Source organism: Coptis chinensis, chromosome 8 (genome assembly GCF_015680905.1).
Source record: "Coptis chinensis isolate HL-2020 chromosome 8, ASM1568090v1, whole genome shotgun sequence".
NCBI lineage: Eukaryota > Viridiplantae > Streptophyta > Magnoliopsida > Ranunculales > Ranunculaceae > Coptis > Coptis chinensis.
This window is the reverse complement of record NC_141463.1, coordinates 82686408-82703139: the sequence shown is the minus strand read 5'-3', so window position 1 is coordinate 82703139 and position 16732 is coordinate 82686408. Positions and strand designations below refer to the sequence as shown.

The window sequence follows — 16732 nt, the reverse complement described above, 5'->3', positions numbered from 1 at the left end:
ACATTGGGAAGGTGTTAAGTGGATATTGAGATATCTCAGTGGCACTTCCAAATCGTGTTTGTGTTTTGGTGGAAGTAAACCCTTACTTGAAGGCTACATTGATGCAGACATGGCAGGTGATGTTGACTCGATGAAGTCCACCTCCGGTTATCTGGTTACTTTTACAGGGGGAGCAGTTTCTTGGCAATCAAAGTTGCAAAAGTGTGTTGCCCTCTCCACTACAGAAACGGAGTATATTGCAGCCACTGAATGTTGTAAAGAGTTGCTATGGATGAAGAAGTTCTTTGACGAACTAGGGCTAAAGCAAAAACAGTTTGTAGTTCTATGTGACAGTCAGAGCGCCATCCATTTGAGCAAGAATCCGAGTTTTCATTCTAGATCCAAGCACATACACGTGCGTTATCATTGGATTAGAGAAGTACTCGAAGACAAACATTTGTGTATTGAGAAGATCCATACCGACAAGAATGGGTCGGATATGATGACCAAAGTCTTACCGAAAGGTAAGTTTGATGTTTGTTGTGCTATTGTCGGAATAGTAGCACACTCCTCCTGTTGATTTGGAAGTTGCATGGAAGAAGCCCCCCTCACTGTTCGGGAGGGGGAGATTGTTGGCTTTATCCCTCACATGAGGAGGAAAGGATTTCATTCTACGTGGAAATGTCGAGGCCGACCAGCCAGATTAAGCCTTGAGTAAAGAGCAACACGCCCGCCGCGTAGAAGACTTCTAGTACTTTGGTACAAGAATGACCCGCCGACTTGTGCTTGCCGGGCCGATCCGCCAAGTCTATTTTCAGAAGAAAATTGGGACCGCGAGTTTCCAATAAGAGTTTGAGTTTTTGGCAAAACCTAACACCCAGAAAACACATGAGAGGCAGCACAAAAGTCAGAGAAAACTCAATCTTGAAAGTTATCAAGATTGAGAGATAACCTTTACAGAGAGACAACCCTGTAAAGAGATAAGAGTGATCTAGTAAGGTGAGAGACTGAAAGGAGAGATTGTAATCATCATTCCCACTTTATATAAAGAACAAGCTCTTGTGGAAGTAGACACCATTGGCCGAACCACGGTAAATCTTTGTGTTGTGGTTTGCTTTTATTGTTTTACATTATTATCTGTTGTTAATAGTTGTTTAACGAGTTGGGCATATTAGTATATGTTGTAGTTGATATTTAGAATTTGTCTAGAGTTGGATTGTGTTCAAATACAAATTATCTGTGTAGTGGGAAAATCGATTGACATTGGTATAAACCCCAACAATTAATGCACGTCTTAATTTGTCCAACTATTCTGAATAAAAGGATTCGATGACAGCGGATTCAAATCGGTCTACTAAGCAGTCCAACTCATCTTCCTCTGAAGAATCCAAGAGTCTCTTTTGTTAAGGTTGAGCCTGATTATGGCGAAGTGAGGTGTGCAAATTTTAGGCCTCTTATTGATAGAATGCTGTTCTTGCGACATATTTTGTGATAAAGGACTGAAGGAGGCTCGCAAGGGAAGTAAAGAATGAATTAAGTTTCCAATTTAGCTGGTTCTGGATTTTTCATTTGATTAACACGGTTAATTTGGAATAGCTTATGGATGAAACTTAAAGAAGAATTCTTTTTTTTTTTTTTTGGTGCAACTTAAAGAAGAATTCAACAATACAACTAAAGTAGAACTAAAAAGCACACCATAAGTGGCCTATTACATTGTTTGGTCGTAGACACGAGATTACTGGCAATTGGCGAGTGTCCGCGATGATTTAGGAGAAATGAGACAAATGAGCGCAGGAAGTAGAGAGTGTTGGATTTAAAAAAAAAAATGATTTTGCCTTTAAACTCCTCCCTCCTGAACAGGATGTGGCCAAAGTGCCTAACATCTTCTCCCCTTCAAACAAGCGATCTACTGTCTCTTGTGGGGAAGGAAAACATATAGACAGAAATTTTTTCAAAAGAACAGGCATATTGTGGAAAACTAGAAACAACACACAAAAGTACGTATTTAGACAACAAACATCCATAAACAACTGCTTACAAATATTTAGGGAGCTTAAGGTAAAATAGTGCATATTGTAGAAAACTATAAATAATACACAAAAGTATGACAACAAACATCCATAACAAGTGCTTAGACATATTTAGGGAGGTCTTAATATAGAATAGGCAGGAATCAAATAGAAATTCTTCTTAAGGCTCTCCTTGTATTGGTAGAGTGTCTAATGGAAGTGAGCTGTGTAGACATTAGACAATGGTGCTCCTTGCTACTATTTACTCCACCAAGTAAATAAACTCTGAAACCCGCATTCAGTCTGCAAGTTTACACATAAAGAAAACAATTAAAAACAATGTGGTAAATATGTAATTGACAATAGTTAAATGGTTAAACTTCATTATCATTCACAATTGGCAAACTGCAATTGCACAGTAGAGCAAATACCATAATAATTACGAAAGAGAAATGAAATTGCAATTTTTCTTTAATTAACAAATAATTTTAGGGTTAACTAGTATTATCCCCACTAGATGAGCCAATTAGGATTTCTCCCCACTAGATGGCTAATTAGGGTTTCCCCCCTAAACACACAATCAACTTGGATTGACCGTTAAATTTCAAATCAAGCAACTGAAAATGACACAAATGCCCTCATTGTTTTAAAAAAATAATGTTTAATTTTAATTAGGTAGGGGCAATTGTGTCATTTTCAGCCATTTGACTTAAAAGTTAACAGTCAAACCAAATTGACCGTGTGTTTGGGGGAAAAGGGAAAGAGAGGTTGGCTCATCTAGGAGGTAATACTAGTTAACCCATAATTTTAAATTACTTCAAAAGAAACTCAAAATATCAAGCTGACTAAGTTATTATAAGTAAACAATAGAGCACATATTTCCAAGTCTACGGCTAAATCTGTTAGATCCACGCCGTATTCTGGAGAGGTATTGTGTCATTTTGTGTGTAGACCAATATTTAGTGCTTCACACTTACCAAATCTCAAATGATGAGAGACAGCCGTGAATTTCCTACATCGATGCTTCAAGTAGGCATGTGTACGAGCAGCTCTAGTATGCCTAGAAGTTCAAAGCCCTATTCAGCTATTCTATTTTCAGGCACTTTAGTACCAAATAGAACTCCAAGCAATGATGTGAACCATAGGTTTAAAACTAATACCTGCCACATGACTCTTCTAGGCTAGCCACAAATGCCATCCCTTCATTGTAATTAGATTTCAGAACATTTTTATACTGTCAATTTGTTAAATGCTCTAATGTTTTTTCCTGGCTCTGAATTAGACCAAAACCCAGAGACCACACTCTCAAGGGTCCATCATACTACCTAAAGCTCGCGACCTAAAACTAATCCATGTTTACATTTATTATTCAGAGGTCAAATAGCAGAACTATTATCAATGGTTCCATGTATAAGAGAACAATGTTCGAACCTCTAATATAAGATTTGTCACAAATACTGTGTAAGTACATGAACTGACTATCAAGTGATGACCTGAATTGAACTGGCTGAATTGTGATAAGTGTAGTAGTTGATGTAAGAGGTGGAAGTGATTTGAAAACTAAATCAAACCGTATCAAAAATTCCCAAAGCGGTAACCAAAATGCATAATAAATAAATAAAACTTACACAAATCAGCAGAAGTTATTCAGAAAACAAATACATGATTCTGACAATTGCTAGTTTTTCTACTAAGCAATGGAACTCGCGGTCTTCTGGTGGTGAAGAATCCAAGAGTCACATTGCTAAGGTTGAGCCTGATTATGCTGAATTGAAGTCTGCAAATTTTAAGACTTTTTATATTGAAAGATAGGTTAAAGAAAGTGCCTAATGAGGAAGTGGGGATTGGGGAACTTGGACACTTGGTATCTGATAGTGGATGAGAGCAATTTACATTACAACATTTTGCAATGAACAACATGATAAATTTGGAACAATATACAAAACATGAAAAAATTGACTTAATTCCACATAATGATTACCTTTTCGAATCCTCTTTGTCGGCCTTGGCAATATCTCTGAGGCAATAACCTTTTCACCAATGGTAGCAGTTCCGTCCTTGTTCAAGTTGGCACCAATCCCAGTCCATACCCTTTCCCTGCAAACTGGGTTCTTCGAAAGATCAAAATCTTGGAAAAACTTCTACCATAACCTTCTTAGCTATTTTACCAAATATGACTTCTACAATGCCACTCTCCACCACCCCATTTTCTGAAGACACAAAAAATTAAGACTTTCAAATCTCTATTTCGCTTGGATATAGGGTCGACCCCTCGTATTAGAAAAAAGCTCCACCACTACATAACTAATTTCTTAGAAAAATATTCAAACTATAAAGACTTGCAAATTATAAGAGCATCTTTAGCAGGGATATCAACCTAGCACCAAACACCAAGAATTTGGTGTTTTTTCAACTTCAGGAGAACTACATGTTGATGAAAACACCAAATCGACCAATATTTGGTTCCAAGTTTGATGTTGTATCAAATCACTTATGCGGTTTGAGAAACACCGCGCGGTTTTGGCAAAACTGCGTTGGCTTGGGCTGCTAAATGGGCTTTTATGGCGCGGTTTTGGCAAAACCGCGTGGGCTTGGGATTCAATGGGTGCGGTTTTGCCAAAAGCGCGTTCGTTTTTTCTGAAAATTAGAACTGCGTTTTTTCTCAAAACGCGGCTTTGAGAACACCGCGTGGTCTTGGGCATGTTAGTTAGGCTTTAGTGGCACGGTTTTGGCAAAACCACGTGGGCTAGCTATATGGCGCGGTTTTGGCAAAACCGCGTAGTTGCTTGGTGTTTTTTTGATGTTGCTGCTAAAGTTGCTTGGTGTTTTTTTTGTTCAAAATTTTGGTGTTTTTTTTGTTGCTCTCCTAAAGATGCTCTAAGGACTTGCACCCCAATTATTTTAGCAAACTTCGGCACCCCCAAAATTTGACAATTATAGTGAGAATAAAAAAAATACTATGAAAAAAATACTAATAAAAAACATTCTAATAAACTGATTTGATGAAATTTATGGGCTTATATGGATGCCCACCATTGATATGTGTTATCCTGATAATCATCTATATTGGTATTTATCCTGATAATCTTCTATCTTGGTGTTTATCCGGATCATCCTCTATCTTACTGTTTATCTTGTCAATCCCTTATCTTAGAAAGGAGGTTACCTAGTTATATATAAAGGTAACCTCCACCCATTCAGATTTATCTCAATGAATAAGAATTCTCTCTATCTCATTCTTTTATTGATTCAATATACATGTTAAGTTAGTGTGGTGTTCTCTCCAAATCGGTTTAATTCTAACATAATTCTCATTTTTGCCCTTATAAAATTATCATTTATCATTTATTTATTTGGAGTCCAAATTTATTAAAAGGAGACAAATGTATTTTTGAATGTTTAATGGGTTAATGAGACTAAAACAAATAGCCAAATGCCCAAAGCCCAACCGGTCAGTTTGTATAATTATATTTTAATTACCTATAACAAATCTATAAACTCTCTCTCATTTCTTTCACTCTCAATTCTTAAACAAGCGTCAGACCTCAACAAAAAAGAAACAAAAAACAACAACAACAAAAAACAATAATAAAAAAAAAATCAGAAAGGACTTACGGCGCAGCTTGTTGCACGTTTGTCCTAATTATTTATAAAACTCATTATCATTATCAATCAAATTTCCACTAAAAAAAAAATAATATAATTTTTTACTTTCAATGTTAATCTTTTATAATTTTCTCTACATGATAGTAGAGTTATATAGACTTATAGCATTATAGGAAGTTAACAATTTGTTGTAGACTTGTGGATTATATTATGTAGATATATATAGACATAGTAGTATTAATTAATGGCTTAAGTGCTTAAGTAGTTAACTTTATCAATTCATATTAAATTATTTGTAATCAACACACTCTAGTTTTGTGAATTGAAATAAATGCATAATTTTGTTGATCTTTGTTATTTAGACCTTCTAACAAAAAAATCAGATATATATATTTTTTTTTGGAGAGGGGGTTGTGCATAATCTCAAGACTCTTGGTTTAGAATCCTAGCTCCCCTCGCCTCTGTAAAGTAATATTGATAAACCATTAATTGCAAAATAGTTAACCCGCTCATTATCATCATCATCCATTCCCAAAATATAAATCCCCATAGCAGTTAACCTGCTCATTATCATCTTAACTTCCAAAGTCCCATTTATCCAAGCTTCTTGCATGTATTTCATCTTTTGTCTCCTTTAGAATATCTTCTCTGTTATCCTCCTCAAACAGTAATATGGATACTATAGTTTTTAGGACATCCTCTTGGGACTCACAATTTTTAAACATTCTCGCTGCTCTTCCTACACGTCCATAATCAACTAGGCCTAATCTCCTAAAGTAGGGTAAGTCTTTAGAGAGTTGGGATAGAACAATCATTCATTGTTTCTGGGTGACTCTATTTTTGGCAGATAAAGTATTTATTAATGATTTGTGAAAGTTTACTTCGGTGGAGGAAAGCTTTTCATCAAGCAGCTTGGACACAAGGGGATTAGGGATAGCAATTTCCTGTGTCTTGCACCACTTCATAATAGCTTCCATAATGGTCTTTGAAGACCTAACAATGAACAAAGCCCTACCCATCTTCTTGAAAAATAATTGCTCTTTAGTCTACAAAAAGCCCAAATACAAGTTAGTCTATTTGGATATATTTGACAATAATTGACACCATACTTAAAAAACACCAAATAACCCACCTCGTTTGCAAATGGCTTTTGACCCTCTTTTTCCATCTAGGCTTCGATTTGAGGCTTTAAGGCCGTATTTGGGTACAATTCTGTACTGCCAAGGATTTGCATTGTGTTGGGACACCACATAAATCCTTTTTTGATCCAACTACTTATATAACAGCAATCAAAAGCCTTGTTAGCAATTCGCCGAATTATATGCGACTCGAATTTTTGAAGGGCAAAATGTATAATACTTTCAAATGTTTGAAAGATTTACAATAATTTGCGATTTTTTGCTTTGAAACGAATAATACATATTTTACCAAATTCGGCTTAAAATAAATAAATAAATAAAAATTCAATTGTGTTTTTTGTTATTTTTTTTGTACTTTATGTCCTCACTCTTATATTTTTAGTGATAAATTAATCCAAAAGCTTTGTGTTTATACTTTTTGGGCAATATTTAAATTGTCATGTCATGGTGTGTATGTATTTTGAAATTTGAACGGTAATTCAATCAAAGAATAAATAAATGAAGGTAACTATATGAACCATTCAATTGGTTTCAATGTATTTATAGCTAAATTGTTTAGATATGTTTGTTATGTTGTAAAGAATGACAACTATTATTAATATTTACTAACATAATATCATGAATTTTTGACTTCCGAATTTTTGCAACCAAACGTTTAAAACGCGTATTAATTAAACACCGCATAATTGCGGTATTGTGAATTTTTGATCGAATATATGACCGTACTGTTTTTTTGAATCACCGAATAATTCTCAAATTATTCCCGTGTCGAATTTTTGTCATATCCCGAATTGCTAACCAGGATCAAAAGTCTGTAAACTCATAGAATAAAAATCAATTTCATTAGAACCCATACCCATATTCAACAAAGCAAACCAAATCCAGAAATCCTTAATAGAGCAAAAAAAAAATCACAAATCTAAAATAGCCCATGTTCATATTCAGCAAAGCCTGTATATCCATCCATACAGTCCAGAGGGCCCTTAACAATGGTCCGGCCCGCCATATTTCACAAAAATCAAATGATGATTGATGCCACAGTGATTTATGGAAAAGGATCATTCTCTGTTTAACGCTAATAAGATACATGCACCCATCAAATTAGAGCAGCAACTATGATGAAACTGAAAATCTATCAACCCCAAATAATATGAAAACTAAACATATATTAGAAGCCCAAAAACAATATGAAATACGAACCCAAGTCCCAAACTACCATTACTATTACAACAAGATGAACAACATAACCATTTAAAAGCAAGCCAAAAAATAGAACAAGGAAAGAAGACATCATCAGAAACGTAGGTAGTAGATAATATACCCAAAAGCAAATTAAAAATCAAAACAGAGAAGTAGCAAAAGATGGCCAAGACCCAATACTACCCAATCTCATTGGAGATGAAATTAAAGAAACCCAACCAAATGCTAACAAATTTCATTAGACCATGATATATAGAAACATGGAAAATAACTCAACATCAGAAAACCCATTTACCAAACTTCAAAACCCAACAACCCGCATTATTATTTAACATATAGCCTTAGTAAATCCATGCCCCAAACATGATACGAACTAGTACACTACCATTACAACAAGATCGATGATGATTGATGAGCAACATAACCAATTAAAAGCTAAAAAAGATAACAAGGAAAGAAAACCATATATCAAAGACAATGAATACTGAGTAGTTGAGAATGCTCCCAGGAAACACGTCACCCTCCGCAAAAAAAAAAATGCAAATCCACGCCCTTTTCAATTATTCGTAAAAAAAAAACCAAAAAACAAAAAATCCAAAAGAAAAACCTTTCTCTTCTTCTTATCTCCCTTCTTAAACAAAAGGAAACCTGAAAAGTGAGAGCTCTCCAAAGTAGTAACTCAGGAAACCCTTGATTTCAAATTAAAGTATTTCCAGCAGTTGATTAGTGCAGTCGATTTATGTCACAGTTGTGGTGCTTCCCACCGTGATTTGAAGCCAGATAATTTACTATTAGATGAGAATGAGAATCTTAAAATTTCAGATTTCGGATTGTCCGCTTTACCAGAATAGCTTTGTTTATTAGATTGAAGTTCATTTGCCATCAACTTCTTCACTAACGGGAAGAGATTTATCTATTCTTTGAGAATGAGTGGTAGGTTTTATGTCATCGGGCAAGTTTTAGCCCTGTTGTCGGTAGTGATGATGGTGTTCTTGGGTTATAAATGTGAGGCCAAATGTGAGTTCAAAGCTATCTTCAACTTTGGTGACTCTAATTCGATCATGGTGGTTTTCGGGTCGCATTTCAAAGACAGATCCGCTCCTTATGGAATGACTTACTTTAAGAAACCGCCCTGGTCCAGACTCGATGGGAGACTCATTATCAATTTCTTAGGTAGCGAAGTTCACATTTTTATGTTTTCCCCGCTTCAACTTAACCAAAGCAGTTCGTTGCTGCTTCCATAGTACAAAATATCAGGATATGGGTATTTATCGATATTCAATTTCTGGATATGTATCGTGGATATATCCTCTTCTTTGAGGATATTTGACATTGGTTCACATGCAAATATCGTGATATATCCAAAATATCGTGGATATTGTGGATATTTCTTAATATATCATGATACATTATTTATATTTATTTGAAATATAATAGTAAATATTAAATAAAATTGTTATATACACAAAATATTGCAAAATATCGCCAGATATTTCCAAATATCGTAAAAATATCACCGATATTTACAGTCGTATATATCTCCAAACATATCGTGATATTTATATATCTTTATCTGAAATCTGGATAGATATCCCCAAATATCGTGATATATTGGGATATTTTGTACTATCACTGCTTCCACGACTTTTTGGCGCCTAGCTTGGGACAGAATTACGTAGTACGTTTTCTCAAGCAAGTGGAGCAACAATTATTATTCGGAAATTAGTTTATGTGTTACATGCATGTTTAAAATTCGAATGGATTAGCCATATATGAAATAACACCAAACAAATACTAATTAGCTAGAAATGATCACATATAAGTTGTTTTTATTATTTTTTTCATTTTTTCCTTCAGAGGAGCATACTGTATATCATACATTCATAGAAGGACCCAGCCCAAGGACAGCATCTACCTACATGCCATGAAAGGACAAAGATCTTTGTCCACACTTTAAATCATTGATGATAGGGATGGTGCAAGCATAACTAAAAGGATAGAACTAACCCACATGGCCCAGCACAGAAAAAACCTCCGAAGTCAATTCTGATTGGTGTATTGTATAAAAATAATGTGTTAAATTCTCTCTCTTCTCTCTCCTCTCTCCTCACCAGCCAATCACAACTGACTTCTGAAGTCTTTTTCTGTGCTGGGCCATGTGTGATAGTCGCGCCCGTTTAACTAAAATACAAGGAACCAATTGCAAAGTAGGATAGTCCAGTGACCCTGCAAAGTAGGATAGATCTATAGCCTAAATGCTTGCTGAAAATCATTCAATTCAGTATAACTTGGGGAATCACAGTGACAGTAGAATAAGCTAGGTCAATTCAATAAGATTAAATGGGTCCTTTAATTCATTTTTAACTGTGCAACAGCTCAGGCTCTAGGATTGCCATTTCTAAGTCCATATCTACAATCAATTGGATCCAATTACAAGAATGGTGCAAATTACACAACATTAGCATCGACGGTGTTAGTTCCAAACGCCTCCCTATTTGTTACTGGTATTAGCCCTTTTTCTTTGGCCATTCAGATTAATCAAGGTACTTGTTACTGACGGACTCCAATTTGTGTTGGGCGGACTCCCACAAAAAAAACAATTATTACAAGTGTGCCATTGGTTTCAAAAAATCCAAAAAAAAACAATTATTACAAGTATGCCACTGGTTCCCAAAAAATTGAATTCGAAACCCCAAACTTAAACGACCCGGCTAGGTCGTTTGGACTAAGTCCCAAACGACTTGGCCACACCGTTTGGGACTTAGTCCAACGACGGCCAGTCGTTTGGACTAAGTCCCAAACGACCCGGCCACACCGGTCAAGAGCCCAAAAAACAGAACTTTAATTTTTTTTTCAAAGTTCAAATCCCAAACGACATGACCACACCGTTTTGGACTAAGTCCAAACGGTGTGCCCATATCGTTGGAGACTTAATCCAAACGGTGTGGCCATATCGTTGGGGATTTTTCTAAGTCCAAACGGTGTGACCATTTTTTTTTAAGTCCAAATCCCAAACGACATGGCCACATCGTTTTGGACTCAGTCCAGACGGTGTGGCCATGTCGTTTGGGATTTAAACTTTGAAAATTGGGCTCTTGACCGGTGTGGCCGGGTCGTTTGGACTAAGTCCCAAACGGTGTGGCCAAGTCGTTTGGGACTTAGTCCAAACGACTAGCAAATTGGTTTAAGTTTGGGGTTTTGAATTCAATTTTTTGGGAACCAGTGGCATACTTGTAATAATGGTTTTTTTTTGGATTTTTTGAAACCAATAACACACTTGTAATAATTGTTTTTTTTTGGGAGTCCGCCCAACACAAATTGGGGTCCGGCAGTAATAGGACCCTTAATCAAATGAAGGCATTTAAAGCTAGAGTTCTTGAGCTTGGCCCATCAGGTATAACTTAGTAAAATTAGTGGTTCTCTTTCTTTACTAAATCATATTGCACTTCTGAATGACCGATAGTTGTTTTGATAACAAATGTCTAAGAGCAACTTCCTTCATCCAACATTTTCGGCAAATCGCTATATACTCTCTGCATATCGGCCAAAACGATTTTACATCCAATTTAGCACCCATTGGAATATCAGGCGTGCTGATAAAAACAAATTTACGTAAACTGACTATCTATGCATAAACACAAATAATCATTTATATAAACAAGCGCTTAGATCAATATTCCTACTCTCAAATAATCATGAAGTAATATAAAGAGTACGGGTTCGTTCCACTCCTAAACTACCAAGACATAAAGAAATTCAACTAATCAAACACAAAAAAACAATGGTGAGAGCAATAATTATGGATGTGAATTTATACTACGATTATACTATGGATTCAAATAAATCTAAATTAACTAAACTAATAAAAATAGGATTTTGATGGAAGAGAAGGTTATAGAGAAGAGTAATCAATCCACCTAATAACTAGTTTCATGCAATAATCGAATTATTCATTGAAAAGAAATCATATTTAGGTTTTTACGCAATGATTCAACCTAAAGCCTCAACCTTTATCATCCCTAGCAACAACTTACATCTCTATAGTCATTATTATTAGCATGTAGAATTATTACAATAAAATCTCTCGACTTAATTATAATAATCCCTAGTTTAATTTACTATATGCTTATTTTAGAAGTCATACAATAAACTAAACTTATTGAAATACATACACAATTAAATAATTCTACTAAATAATCTATTCTTCATTAGGCTTCATAATCACTCCCTCTAATGTGGGGGATTAGCCTAATATCATTGAATTAATTAAACTAAAGCAAGAAAAAGAAGACATAATAATAACTTGAATTGGATTGAAGTAATAGTGGCTAGGCTAAAGAAAACATAAATTAGGTTATACTAAAAAGAGAGAGAGAGAGAGCTAATTTAATTAAACTAAAAGGGGAGTAGCCAAGTTTTGTTTTGCCTTAACCCTCTTTATATAGGAGAGGGTTAGATTTACAATTTCATGCATAGGCTTTTAGACTAGGTTATTGTAAAGTCCTGAATTCTTATTAAGGGTAAATTAGAAAAAAGATATTTGAACCTTAGGGGACGATTAAACGACGTGGCGGGTCGGATAGGTTAGTTAGCCTGACGTAACGTAAATTAATTTAACACCAACCGAGAAACCAAGTTAGTTAAGGAAAAAACCCTTGAAAAATTCTAAGGTTTCATATCACTAGTTATTTAGAATATATGAAGATCGAAAAAGAAGATAAATAATAAGTGATAAAATAATTTGATACATGGTAAATTCGTGCGCATAACTAAATACTTACATAGTCAATAAGAGTCTGTTGCCTGTAAACCCGGAAACTGTAGAACTGGACAAGTAATTACCACGACACCGGTCGATTCTCAGATAGCGTCTTAAACTTGGGTGTTGCACGAGAGCTGCAGGATCAAACCCTTGCTTGATACTAAGTTACAAGGTAAGGGTAGGATGGTCTTTTTACCAAACTTTAGAATTATCCCCAAAATGAAATCGCACCAAACAAAGAAATCGCACCCAATTTCTTCCCCATTTCGCCACTTGAAAACCTAGGAGAGAGAAAACCCAATTCGCCAATTTCTATCGATCCCAAACCTAAGTATTCACACCCAATCCTTAGAAACCGTAAATTCAAGTGTGAAGATTCAAAATTTATTGGAATTGCATCGTATCACAGCGAAAGGTGAGTTTAATTTCATCTCAAATAGATATTTAAACTCAATTTCGATGGATTGGGGGTGTATTGATGAAATTAATTGAATTGGGGGTGTTGAATTTCGATAGTAGCTAGTTGATGAAGATAGAGTGGAGATATATTGGTGGAGCAGAAAGCTAAGGAGCTATTCTTACTGACTTGGTAAGAATCATTAGTTATTCAATCTATTTTAGAGAATTTATGTTAGTTCTATACTTTGTTTAAGAGCATGTTGAATTATGATTTAATGAGAAGGAACACCCACTTAGTTATTACTGGATTTAATGTGAATGGAAGGGTGTGGAATTTGTTGTTGTTGGAGTTGGGAAAAATCATAATCGTTAGTGGAATTGATAGGATTGGTATTGACATAAAGGCCTGCGGAAACCTGTCAGAGGAGCAGTGCGAGAAATGGTCTGTAGCGCTGTTAACAGTAGTTATAGGAAAAATTACCTGAACCCAAATTCTTAGCGTTGAGATTTCTCTCGGCTTATATTAGATAAGAATTACTCGTTAGTTTTATAAATTCTAATAACCTACGTATATATATATATGATGTTAGAGGAGTAAATACGAGTGGATTTGGTTAAGTGGGACTTGAGAAGAAACAGAGCTTGCTAAGGTAGGAACTCACATACCAATATATAGCATGCTTATTTTCATGCATGATTTGATTGGTTTAAATTGGTAAAAGATAGTTTGCTTATCAACCATGCATGTATATGTGGTATTCATGTTTTGCATTTGTATTTTCCTCGATATAAACTAAATATATGGATAGCTTTTGTGTGGAAATGAGTTTTGTGAAATCTGGGTAGTTGGGATTGTTTTCTTTTGTTAAAAGAGCAAAAACTGGTTTTGGAAAGGGTTGGCGTCTCTTGTCTCAGGAAGGAGAAAGAGAGATGGATTTTGTTATGTGGGTATGGATTACCCGATTGTTTGTAACTATGTGTGAGGTTCTGGATTGTTCCATGGATATAGTTCGTTGTTATTTTCGATGATTCGCCGTTTGGGAATCATCGGTTGTCATTTGCTATGACTGGCCCGTTTGGGAGTCATAGGTTGTATTTAATTGATTGTTGGAAATCCAGGAACTCACACATATAGAACCAACAATTTTAAAGGAAAAACTAAATATGTATTTATAGTATTTGGAAATAACCGGTAATACGAGTATATATTACTATGCTTATCACGGGAGAATTTAGAAAAGGAATTGTGAATTCCTATAAAGAAGGAATTGTTGTCGCATTTCCGGAGACGACAGTTCATTCTAGGATTCCAACTGTGGTGTACACCTTTCGAGGTGGTGGGCCATCTTTAAAGGGATGCATCACAGGATGTAGTCTGGGAATTCCTTTTCTACTTTTCTAGATAACCATGTTTGTACGTGTCACGCTGTATGGTGCTTAGCTTGTGTGAGGTTACATGTTATCTCGATGATGTTTAAACGCGAGGAGTGAGAGTTTAGTCCACTCCTGGATGTGTGTCAGGATCTTGAGCAGTCTGTAGTCGTCGAACGGTTGACCACCGTAAGTTAGGTGACAGCCCGTATGGGGGTCGTGGTTACAGGGCCCACCTGAGCCCTAAAAGCTTTAGTTTTTGTGTGTACGAACACAACAACGACATTTCAGCTCCTTGCCAGTAAAATCAGGAAAACAACGGTGCATGGTTCACACTGGGAAGTAATGAACTGAGATATGCCCGCGGATCGGGCCGAAAATACCGCACCCTCACCATTCTAATAGGATGCAGCGGCCACAATAATTGTATGATGATTGTGAAAACTCTATTTTGAATATTAAATAAGCATGCCGATATGATTGATGTGAGTTAGTGATTTATTATATAGTCATGATATTTTGATTATTATTATGGAAAACCTGCATGTTTTAAATGTTTTGCTATAAGTAGATTATTTATTGGTTATGTGCGTTTCTACTGGGCATGGTTGTTTTGCTCATCCTACATTAACATTTTCAGACGAGCCAGTTGCGGAGGAGACTATCCCTACCACTAGTGAAGATGGTTACGGGGATTTGGGTGGTTTTTCTTATGCTTGACGAGGGACAGAGTCAAGTTATTTTGTGGTATAGAGCGAATCTAGCTTATTTTGTTGTATAGAGAGAGACTAGTTCATTTTGGGTTGTATATAGAGAGTCAGTTCATTTTGTTGTATCAACGGTTCTCACTTAAACAGTTTTGTAGATATATAGATATATCCCTGTCTTATATAAAGTTAAGAGTAGTATATATATGGTTGTTGGAAGGGTGAATTATGAGATTTACAGGTTATGACAGGTTTTAAGTATACGAAACATTGATTAAATAAAGGAAACTCCGTCGAAATTTCAATAGAATTGTGTCAGTGACTCCCTCGAGATTCATCTCCACGTCCTCGGGATGTGTGATGGGTCTCGGGGCGTGACAGTTATAGACCCATAAATCAAGTCCAAAACCTAATTTGTTGAATCCAAGGCTTCCAATTCTAGTCGTGTTACTATAGCGCGAGTTTTCACCAACTTATGCTTTTCTGATCTAGTCACAGTCCGAACCATTTGAAAGAGCTTTCTGAGCCGGTCATTTTGATATAAAATAGGCCCAAATCCGAGGTTTGAGTCCAAAGTTATGGCTTTTTGAAGTTTTGTTGATTTTTCTTCAGCTTTCTAATCCGGTTTGACTTTCACTTAACAGCTTTGAGTTGGGCTTTTTAAGGGCTTTTTCTCCATAAAACTTGGGCTTTTTTCATGGAACTTTCATAGCAATCACTTTAACTCCTTTTAGCGCCTAATTAGTAACGAATTTATATTTATTCAACTCCGAAGCCTGAAATACTCAAAAGCATGTAATTAGTGATAAATCTATATTACTAATAACATAATTGGCTAAATAGAAATACTATTAAAGAATTTAAACTACAATTTTGGGCTCTTATCACGTGCAGCAGTATCTCCCCCAAGTGGCTACTCAAATTGTTGGGACTATACAAGTTAGTACCCTTAATACTCCGACCCTCTGTGAGCAATACCATTCAATGCGGCAGTTGAGAATGACGATTAGGGACAAAGTACTTTCAAGCAAAGATACATGGTGAGTCAACTTTCTCCTTTCCATAGTAATTAAGTTTTTCTTTCCAGTTATTTTTTTGGAAAAAAATCATTTTGGAGAGATGGATACATGCATGGTATGTTAGAGGGATTAAATGAAAAACCATAACATTGTCATTTGATTGCTAAAGTACAATAAATGATTGCTAATTTAGTTGATTATGTGTGTCGGATGAAACGCGCAGGTTATTATTCAGCTCTACGTGGACACGAGATTTAAACAGTATAAGGTTGCAACTAAACTTGAACTCTGGTAGGTCGTCTATGCGACTATTTCTTTTCATTCACATGCATATATGATAAGATGATATATTCATTTATGATAGTATAGCATGAATGCATGGCGTGTTTCATCATTCACGCCTTCTCTCTTAAAGTTGTTAAAAAACAGTTGCAAGTTTGTGGTAGTTTCCTTCTATTAGTACACCAGTACCAAGTTATTTCCATATTGATTTTTTGGGTTTCTCTCTTCATTATATATCGATCCAAGAGCTGTTGATTGG

General features: G+C 35.6%; 1 long non-coding RNA gene across 1 annotated transcript; it reads right to left on the bottom strand.

Moving 5' to 3' along the window:
- Positions 1-1965: 1965 nt before the first annotated feature.
- LOC147483531 (uncharacterized) lies at positions 1966-4483 on the bottom strand. Its single transcript, XR_015204989.1, has 2 exons — positions 3970-4483; positions 1966-2291 (listed from the first exon to the last, which is right to left on the bottom strand). It is a non-coding gene; the product is annotated as an uncharacterized LOC147483531 (long non-coding RNA).
- Positions 4484-16732: the final 12249 nt, after the last annotated feature.